An 11,850-nucleotide genomic window follows, 5' to 3' on the forward strand; every position below is an offset into this window, starting at 1 on the left:
AACTTGAAAGTGTTTGTTTTTGAGAGTTGTATATATTACCAGTTTTGTTTTTTAAATACACCCATCCTGTGTATTTGGCTTTTAGATTGTTATATGCGTTTTTCATTTGTTTTTGACTCAACTCAAACCCAAATTTCTCCTTAAGAACTCTTCCAAGCCTTATCCATGAGTCTTTTTGCAAACTCAATCCTTTTCTACCGACACTCTCTACTTCTTCAATACAAGTATCCAATAAGCATTTTAAATGTTCATTGGTCCATTGTTGTTTTTCTCCCATTTCTAATAAGCAATATATCATAGACAATAATAATTTCATAAGGTATTGTAGCATTCACAAATTGACAAATATGATTTCATAAGGTATTCCATATCATACACATTCCAACAAAAAAAATAACGATTTGAAACAATAAAGAGTATTTTCAAAACCAAATAACAATAAACAATCGACAACTAACATCATTATTTCATATTTCCAAAAAACAAACAACAATTTTCAACACATTCAATAACAATTTTAAGCACATTCAACAACAATTTTAAGCACATTCAACAACAATTTGAAACAATAATAAGTATTTTCAGCCTCCTATAGTAGCAAAAAAAGATTTTCAGCCTCCAATTTCAACAATTTCAAACAATTTTTAGCGCATTCAACACATTTTAACAGCAATTTCAGAAAAAAAAATATTATTTTCAGCAAATAACAATTTTCATCAACATTTAACAACAAATTGAAGCAATTTCAAACAATTTTCTGCAACAATTAACAACAATTAACAACAAATCGAAGCAATTTGAAACAATTTTCTGCAACAATTAACAACAATTAACAACAAATTGATGCAATTTGAAACAATTTTCTGCAACAATTTACAACAATTTCAAGCACTAAAATTTTCAGCAACATTAAACAACAATTAACAACAATCTGAAAATTTGAAGCACTATTTTGAAGCAATTTGAAGCAAGAAAATCTATCTTTTCTTCAATATTTTCGGATTTCCAATATCAAAAACAAGAATTTTAGTGCATTACAGAATTTTCTAGCAAGATTGATCCTAGATTTTATGGTGGAACTGAAAAAAAAAACGAAAGAAGAAACAAACCTGTTGTTGTTCGCTGATGGCTTGTAACGGAATAATCGGCGGTCGGAGAACTCGCCTGCTCACCTGGACGCCTTCGATCGGAGAGGATGGCAGCGACGGTCGGTGCTAATCGGCGGTGTGGTCGACGATGGATTTAAGAAGGAGTGGTCGGCTGGGAAAAGTGGAACGGGTGGGAAGTTACGATGGAGGCGGAAACAAAAGAAGAGGCGTGTTCCTTTTTTTTAGGTTAAAATCACTTGGCAGACCTTAGAAGAGGCTGGCCCAAGTCTGTGTGGTGAAGACCTCATGCAGACGTTTTTATGTCTGCGCACTTCAAAAAAACAAACACACTTCAAACCTCTACATCTGCGCGTGGTCTGCGCCACGCAAACAGAAGAGACCACGCAGATCTGCAGAGAAAAAACAAACGCCACCTTAGTGTGGGTTCTTATCAAGACAAACACTTCACACAATTGGTCCTAGTTGGTCTTTATCTTATCCAAGACATCACAACTTACCAATTTCAAATGTGCAAGAGTAAGAAATATTTCTACTCCACATTTGATGAGTGTTATCAACCTTCTTAAGATTATATCAGTTAATGCTCAATCTTGGAGTACACCTCTAAGACTCGATTTTGGAACGAAGTATGATTCACCTTCGATTTAACCATTTCGACAATTTTCGATTCCTATTCTTAGCCATGACAATGCACTAAAGTGTCCTTAGAGGATCAATTGTGATGAAGTTTCGTAATCACTAAGCTAATCATAAAACACGATACTTAAGTACTCTCCCTTCTTTTTAGATTGGAGAAACTTTTTTCTTCCTGCCTAATTGATTCTTCCTATTCGTTCTGCTTTACAGTGAAACATTTTCAACGATTCAGAATTACACTGAATCTTGTAAGCGTAACCATATTTACTAAACTTTTTGCAAATCATGATGAATATTCTTATCGTTCTTTATGGTAGACTTGACCTAGTGCACAACAATGCGTATGTCACACCCCCAAACCGAGAACGGCGGAACGTTCGGGGGCGGAGGACGTCATGATCAGTATCACAAAAAATGTAAAATAGTAAAACAAGCAACAACATCCATTGCATTAATAGAATAGTTAATACATGTGTGTTCTGTGAATAGTAGTATGACACCAAAAATGTATATATAAAAAAATAAAAGACGAGTCTTGAACATGCTCCGTCTTCTGAAAACCTGATCCAGTGTATCTGTCTACTGATTCCCTTAGAATACAAGTTATTTTGAAAGAGAGTATCAACATTTAAGTTGGTGAGTTCATAAGTATTTAGTATTTAATGTTTGTAGTTGTTTCATGAAAACGTTTGTATTTGATCTATGAAAGTGTTAGTATATGTTCTCCAAAAAATCCTATATTTTCTGTAATAAATGAAAAGTATTCTTCAACCCTAAGACTCAAATGTTTGTATGTTTTGTTCTCTGTAACAATGTAAATGTATGTTTGTTCTCTGTAATTGTATAATGTATGTTTGTTCTCTGTAATTGTATAAGGTATGTTTGTTCTCTGTAATTGTATAATGTATGTTTTCCATAAAAGTATACCATCCTTACTAGAAAAATAGAATGCTTGTTCATGTATGAACATTTATGTGTGTAGATAATGGAAAATAATAACTTGTAGTAGTATTGCTTAAAATAACACCAGTGACGTAAGTTTGTTTTGTAAACCGCCCGTAGGATTACTAATCAATTGAAGTTATATATATTACTCGTAAATAGGTCGGGAATTTCTCCCTGTGAGTTCCTATAACCATACTAACCCTGTAAGCCTGATCATGACATTTTTCAGGCGTCAAAACTGGTAACAACACTCGTCATCCCAGGTCTGCCGACCTGACTGTAGCTAACAGTCAGGATGTGGGATTGTCAGTCCCAACATAGATCTATACACAATTGTGATCGCTCTCCCTACAAGTGACTCTGGTTATAAGCTCAGGACTTTTGCCCATACTTAGATAAGTACACAAGAATGACTCACAATTGTTTGACGCATTACGAGTAATAACTGAGAATCCTTCTTTTGTTTATAACTAAACCTTGTGAAAAATAGTTTTCGTTTGTCCCTTAACTATATTCGTTATAAATACTAAGTTTGTTTCTGTTTTGCTATGAAAACTGTCGTGTTCTAACATGTTTGTAAATTGTTTGTATTTGAAAGGTTTCTCTGATCTAGAAAATAGTATGAATTGATTCCCTAAACTATACCTATTATAGTTTACTAGTAGGTTTTTCTGTACTGTAATTGATTTGAAGAAAATGCTCATTTGTCCAATGTATGAGTTAAATATGTACTTTAAAAATGGGGTTTAATATTCATGTATATATTTAACAAGTATAACTATGATTTAGCCGATGGTCGGACTAGTGATCCTACCCTAAGCTCACAACCAAACAAGGAACATGAGTTAAGGTATTTAGCAATAGTCCTAAGTTCGTTAAAGCATACTTATACATAAATATATAAATGAATATGATTTTGATAAATAAACAGCAATCTAAAATAGTTTAAAAGATTTTTTGAAATGATTTTAACAACTAATAAAGCATAAGAAATCCTTTGATTGTTTGTTTTCAGATGTCAATGTTAACACAATATAAATTGTGTTATACTTGTATTCCCCACTAAAAGCATTTAAAAAGGGTAAATTTTAGGGGTATGAACTCACCTTTTGTGAGTGATTCGATTGGAGGTTCGATTTAGGATGTTCTTCCACAAGTTAGATCCCGAGACAAAACAAGTCCTAAAATGCATATCACATAGTATATAGGCATACAGTAAGTGAATATAACCTCAAAGGTTTAAAGGAAACAACCTATGATGTAAGGAACACTTACAAAAGAAGTGTTAGAACCGAAATCAAGTGGCTGCTTAGTGTTTACGGCCAGCCTTCGGTGTTCACGGCCGCAAAGGTGTTTTCGGCCTTTGAATATTCAAGTGTTTTCGGCTGGAACTCAGTGTGTGTTCTTGGTGTTTCTTGGTGAAATGAAGGAGATGTAGGTGTTTATGACCGTAAACTCAAGAATGAAGGGTGATTGATTATGAAGAGAAGAACACTAGATGATTATGAAGAGAAGAACACTAGATGTTCTTAATAAGATCCGGAGGTGGATTGGATGATCTTCGAATGATAGATGAGAGAAAACTTGGGCTTTCGGTTGAAGATCTTGGGAGAAAAACTCTTGAGTTTTCGGCCAGAAGTGAATAAGTGAAGAAATTTCTGGTCAAACGTATATATAAGGGAGGGTTTGCGGTCCGAAGAAGGTTCACGGCCCGAAGGAGTTCATGGCTGAGAACGAGGGGCGTTTACAGCTGCGAAGGCTCGTTTGCGGTCCGAGAGTTTACTGCCCAAGCGAGGGTTTGCAGCTCATGCGAAGGTCCTCGGTCCTAAATAATTTCCCTCCTAAAACACACAACACCTAAGAATACTAGGTTTATACACCTATAAATTCATTATCCTAACTATATTAAGATAATAAAAGAAATAAGTTTGACCTCTATTTGATATGTTTGACTTTAGTTGACCAAGTTTGACTTTTACAAGATAGAAATTACGGGTTGTCACATCGTACTAGATCCTTTAGTCCTTCACTTGACTCACATACTTATGTGAACAAGGAATTAGTCTTAATTTCCCAAATACGAAGGTTCTCATTTATCATACAATACTAGTTGCATGATTCCAAGTTTCTGTCCAATTGAAACTTAGGTGATGAGAATCATTCCTTATTCGGTAAATTTTGACACTACCACAAATAACATAACTAAGAATCATATCCTTTTCAATATTGCTAACAATAGAAACATACAAACATCAATTTTCACAAATGCCATTGCAAGGATATATAAATAAGACAAAAAATCAAAATTTTATTTTATTTATTGAAAACGCGGAAAAAGTTGTCCTTACAACGCAATTACAAATGATAACTATGTTACTAATATTCCTAAGCAATCTATCATAACTCCTATGCAGCAGCTCAAAAATCCGATCATCGAACCATGCGATCAAAATCCATCTCTTTGCGATCAGACTCATCATACTTTTCCTTTAAGCTTCCTTTCTTTTCTTCGATCCTACAAAACATCAAAATGTAATATTATCACATCATGTATTAAGAATCTATAAATAAGAACTTAATAGAGTTAGATAGTGGAATTTACCTGAAGCAGAGTCATACAGCTTGACTCTCCCATCCTTGCGATCTTTCAGGTAAATAGGGCAGCTTCGCATCCAATGCCCCTTCTCTTGGCAATAGAAACAGACATACTCTTTTGGAATGATACACGGGACAATCTCAGACTTAGCCTTTCTCTTTACCATCTGGTCAAACGGTTTGACCTTGGCCGATCCCTTTCCATTGGGAAGAGAAGACTTTTTTGGACTTCCAATGTTGCCATTGTCAATGTCCATGAAAGTTTGGGAGGATCTACCAGTCAAATTTGCTTTACCAGTGCGCCAAATCATTGCTGATTCAACAACAATAAGCAAATAGATAAGATGAATGAGGGTCACGTCGTGGTCCATCATATAGTAATATTTAATGAAATCACTATATGATCCAGGAAGTGATTGAAGAACCAAGTCAACAGCCAACTTCCTTAGGAAAACGACACCCAACATCCCTAGTCTATCAATGTGTGACTTCATCTCCAAGACGTGAGCTCATACAGACTTTCCATCTTCGTGTTTGCTTTCCAATAGGGCTTGAGTGACCTTGAACTTTTCAAGTCGACGAACACGTGGGTCAGGGAGAATTATTGGAGAAAGCGGAGGAAGTGAAGCATGATTTCCATTTCCATGATCCAATCATGGAATATCATCTTCATGTGGAAAGCTTTTTCCAAAGGATTCGGAAAGACCATAGTTGTTAGATTTTGACATCTACAAAAGGGAGAAATTCAAGTTAGTTGATTTAAGTCCTTAATATAACACCCAAATGAAATATTAAGGCTAGGACCCAACACAATATTCTACAATTCGGAAGAGGGATGCCGTAATCCAATTGCAGAATATTTGAAGGTAGGTAATAACGATTCACCAATTTCCACCACAAAAAAACGAAATGAAAAATTAGGTATTAAATGAATTGAAATTCCTAGATCTTTTGAGATTCATTGAACTTTTCAATGACATGTTTAATCTCGTTTATGCCCTTCAAGTTTGTGACTGTGATACCGAGGATCACAAACAAGGTGTGAATAACCATGCAAATTAGTTTGGTACTCTCGAAGACGTTTATCACCTAATCAATGTGTCGGTTAACCACACACGCTCCATTGATCTATGATAATCTACGAGCTACCCATTGGCATCCTTCATTGGTCCAATATTAGTGTGCCAGTTAACCACACACGGTCCACTAACGACCAACAAGGTGCAATGTACAATTTCATGGATTAGCACCAAATTCACATTTTTCCTAAAGTAACTAAGATTTGGGAATTTATAAAAGTGCTTAGTTACTTCGTATTTCATTATGATTATAATGGAAGGTTGTGTCCTATCCTACCCGTTCGGCTAACAACCCTCCACTGGTCAAGGGTGCGGTGGGTAAGAGTGGATACCCAATGGCGGTCATTTTACAAGCCGCTTCCTTAAACACCTCTTATAGACCAGCTTTGTGAATGAGGCCTACTAATGGTAAGACTGACCTTTTACTTATACATATAATATATTAAAGTTTTAATTTTATATAGTATAAGGGTGTATTTTAAACTTTTAAAATACTAGGTTTTTTTTTAATTTTATTAAAATTTTCAAAAATTAAAACCATTTAATTTAAAATTTTAAAAATTAGAAAACTTTTGATTTAATAATTATTCAAAAATTAAACAATTAATTAAATTATTAAATCAAATAAGGATTATCAATTTAAATTAAAAATATTAACTTAATTTAATCCTTTATCCATGGATTTCGAAATTTAGGTAGGGATATCAATAATTATCTAATTAAACAATTAACAAGATAATTAACAAAAATAACAACCTACTAACTAATTCCTTAGATTTCGAAATCTTCTGCTTGGAGTGGAAGGCAAGGCTTTCAACCTTGCCTAAAATCAAAAACCCTAGGGTTAGGAAACCCTACATTTCGATTCCAAGGAGGCCAAAGGAAAGGGTTTGAAAACCCTTAAGGATTTTCGAAAAACAGGGTTCTTAAACCCTAATTTGCGAAAATTTAAAGGCCTTAGGGTTTAATAGCCATAAACCCTAATTTTTTCTAGTTCAATCAATTGTACCAAATATAATTGAAAACAAAAACCATACGCTCTGATACCACTGATGGGTTTTATACATATCAAACAATCATATGTGTGCAATGCAACCCTAATTTGAGGATCTATGTTTTCACTATTAGACATACAAATATTGAACAAAAATACTAGAAACCCTAGGAGGCACATGTAATTTTCGAAATTAACATATAATTAGGGTTAGGATACATACATTTATTTTTATATTGTAATAACAATCAAATCCTTGAAGATCTTGAACTTTGGTAGCAAGCGCCACAAGTGTCGCGCCTCTAATGGCTCACAAACAAACCTAGCAACCAAGGATTATTATGGAGAGAGAGAGAAGGGAAGTGAAAATTCGGCTCTAACCCTTTCTTGGAGTGCATAGGATGAAATTCAACCCTATAGGGGTTTATATAGGTGATAAGGAAGGTTTAGGATAAGGCAGGTGTATCTTAGATAACCCTAATCCCTTAACTTCCAAGGCACCCTTAGAGCCCAAGGAAACCCTAGGACACTCTAGATTTCGTTCCCCACCTCTAAGGGAGGTTCTAGAATGCTTCAATGCTCAACTTTTGAACATTGTCACCTTTAGTCCCTACAGTTTCAATTAATTCCTTTAATCCCAATATTAATTCCAAATTAATTTCAGATTAAATAATAATTAAACAATATGATTTCTAATTAATATATTATATCCATAATACATTAATAAATCATTTATCTTGATTTCAAATTAATTTATTAACCAAGTAATAAACTAATAAATCATTCTTCTCTCTCCAACAGTTATCCTATTCAATTGCTAGGTTTGAAGGCAACCCAAAACGACATTGCTACTATCATTCAAGTACATACCAACTATAATTATGGGCTTAGACACCTAATCCAACAATACATACTAGAACAGTGTCATAATAAGAACAAAACAAAAGTATTTTGAAAGTTGAACATCACGAGTAGGCCTAGAGATATATAATCAGGTCTGGGAAGAATATAACCTAATCAACTATATTTATTCGAGAGGTTATTAGCATATGCCTTGGAATGGTTGTCGTGTTGCAACAAGTCTAAATCTTACCAACCCTACATGCAAAGGAATACTAGAACCAAACATAAAGTTTAAAATAACAATAAGTCTAAAAACTTAGCAACTTTGTATACCAAGAAACTCTAGAATCAAACGTAAAGTTAAAATACTATAGGAGTATTTTAAGGCACTAAAAATAAGTTATGTGAAAATTGAAAGACCCTTACTGGTAGATCTATAATTGCTGAGTGATATGCTAAGGTTATATATAACTAAGATTTTATAGACTTAGAATTTGTGATTTCGCTCTACTTCCTGTTCCTTGTTTGTTTGTGGTCTTAGAGTAGGATCACATATTCGAAGGTCTATTCGATCTTATTTATATACAACCTGTATACACTATGTGATTATAGGAGGACCCGGTAAGGATCACCATAAAAATTCAATAGAACTGCTTTTATTAATCTCATAGATTCTTTATACACTCTTATTCTTGCACAAACGACAGATCTAGACATCGTAACCCCACTACGACATCCAACATAGGAGTTGAGGAAGAATCAGAAGAGGGTTCACAGGGAGGATTCCGAGAAGGGATCGGTCTAAGAAAAAGGCGCTGGAGAAATTGTTAATGAACCTTACCCTATTAAGAGCAGACATGATACCCTTTTTACCTTCATCTTTCTAGGACAAATTCACACAAAGTACATACACACACTGTACAATACTTCGGACACTAGCACTTACAAATCAAGCCCTACCTTTGATTGTTCGATGAGAGGCCCTCATGAACATTCGAGTTCAGATTCCCTGTCATGAAGTAATGAAGATTAGTAGCCAAGCCCAGAACATGACGATACACATTCAACACACCCACGAAGACCAAAGAACACCATATGGATGCCATACCTACAAATAGATCAGGAAAACAGTACGGACCACCTACACTCTTTAGAGGAAGAGATAGCCATGGAACAACGAATCTTTGCAACTAAAACTAGGATAGTCATAGCAAATCAGAGAAACAGAAGGGGGCCACTCATGAGATGTGTGAGATAGTGGTGCACCCTGCGTGTCAATTTAATAACTAATAAACTAATATTACCTAGTGAGTTAGTGGCTACACTACTCACACTATGTGTTAGACTTATCGCACCTTTCATCACAACTAGTAGTAGAAAAATCAAGAGAGATACGCCCTTCCAAAACCCATGAAACCAGATCAACTTAAGATTTTGACACTTATATTCTATTTTGTTAAACCTAACATTGGCACAATACCAACTCCCACTCACTACCATAAATACATCATAGGGATGTTGGTCGAAACATTTAGAATTGTACAACAAAACGTGAAATTTATATGTGTATATATAAATAGATAGAATACAACTAGCAACGACCATAGTTACTTACGAAATCATTTCACACCATGCAATAGAATCATGCCTTCACATGGAAATAACCAGCATACCAGTGACATCCCGGAATTTAGGGCTGAATATGTAAACGGTCAGGTCATCACGAACCTCTTCGTATCTCGACCGAACAAATTTTAATACATATTATAGTAAAAATATTCGTCAAAGTCTGCAAAATCAGACGTTTTAGACCAATTAGATGCAAAACTTTAAACCTAAACTCCCGGAGTTCTACAACTTGAAAAATTTATCTGTTCGGGTTTTTAGAACCTCGAATTAAATTCTACCATTCGCCGCCTTAAAAAAAAATACACCCAGCGACATGAACCGGACATACAAAAAGAAATTCGTTTATAAAGCATCCAAATGCCTAATGAATTGATACATTTTTGGGGTTAAATAAATAAATATATAAATAAATAAATAAATGAATAAGATAAAGGCCAGCCATAACCCCCACTCCGTCACGTGATCTCTCTCTTTCTCACCTATCTTAGACTTTAGAAAGTCAAACCCCTTAACTCTTGATCAGGAAAGTGCAGTAATGAACTTTTGCATTGATCAGGAAGGCTATACTCAAATGGTGTAACGTGAAGATGCTCTGTGCCATTTACTATCCCTCCCGATAACTCAATATTTTCATATAACTGAAGGTATAGCTTCAGCCATTTGAACATCCAAGAAATCCACCACTCAAACATCACCACCCACCCTTCACGTTTTCTTCTTTCGTTTTCTCCTTTCACTACCAAGAACAGGCACCACCAAGGAATGGTGATGTTGATGTTGTTGCTGGGGTGACCACCGAGAGACACCAGCACCTATATTATCCCTCTCGTTTCCTGTTGATCGGAGAAAGCTCGCCACCCCACTGCTCCGGCTGCCTTTCCATCCTCTCGATAGCTGTTCCCTTTCCTTGCTCTCGCTGTGTGCTCCCGGACGGGAGGGAGACGAGACAGCAAGAGGGTTGCCACCCACTTCAACCACCAAACGCCACTAGAAAACCACCAGGGAACACTGGAACATCACCGCTGCCACCACCCATCTACCCTCCTGCCATCATTGATCAACCCACCACCCACAACCCTTTCCTCCTCCTTCCCTCTGGTCGAACCCGTCGGAACAGAAAAACGAGAGCAGCAGAGCTTCCATCGCCGCCTACTGCCGCCAAACGTTGCCACAGTCCACCACCATCGTCAACCTCCGTCACCATCACCATTCTCCACCGATTCTGCTATCACCGGTAAGCCACCGCCACCCTCACTTATTTCTTTCTATGTCGAGACTGTGGACGACTAAAATTGATGCCAAGAGACCCAACGAAGGGGTCTCGTCTTCATCCGATCTCATACTCCACTGATTGGAGTCGCCTGCAAATGTCACGTAACTTAAACGACGAGGAACTGTTCAACCTTGAATCATTTTAATCAAATATAACCCTAGAAGTTTTTGACTTATTTAATTTATACCCTTAGGTTTGTTAATTTTACAAAATAAGTCCCCTTCTTGAAAATAGTTCACCATTTAGGTCAAACTGCCAAGTAAAATGACAATAACAGTCCCTCTCTTCGAAAAATATTAACAATATGAGTCTGAAATCGTAACTTATGCTGAGAATGCACACTTTTAGTCCCTGCCATGCAAATATATTACAAGAACAGTCCCTCGTTGAATAATTTTAACAAAATAATTTCGTAGAATTTATTTACTTTATCAAAGACCACCCTATACTTAATAATTAATACCAAAACTACCTTTTTGGTTTATTAGGTAATATAAATAGACCCGGTGATTCGCTTTAAGGGCATGAAACGTCACGAAACGACTTTCACGACAAATTCACTCTCGTGACTTGTTCACGCTTCAAGGGTGAGTGTTTACGGCCCCTTTTTATATTTTTACGCTTTGGGGGAGAATACATGTGCTATATATATTTATTGATCTCGACAAACACTTACTGATTTCAAAACTAGTTTATAAATATTATTTCGTTAAATAATATTTTATTTACAAATAAACTAGTAATAAC

This window comes from Lactuca virosa, chromosome 4, assembly GCF_052849685.1.
Source record: "Lactuca virosa cultivar CGN04683 chromosome 4, Lactuca_virosa_CGN04683_v6, whole genome shotgun sequence".
In the NCBI taxonomy this organism is placed as follows: domain Eukaryota; kingdom Viridiplantae; phylum Streptophyta; class Magnoliopsida; order Asterales; family Asteraceae; genus Lactuca; species Lactuca virosa.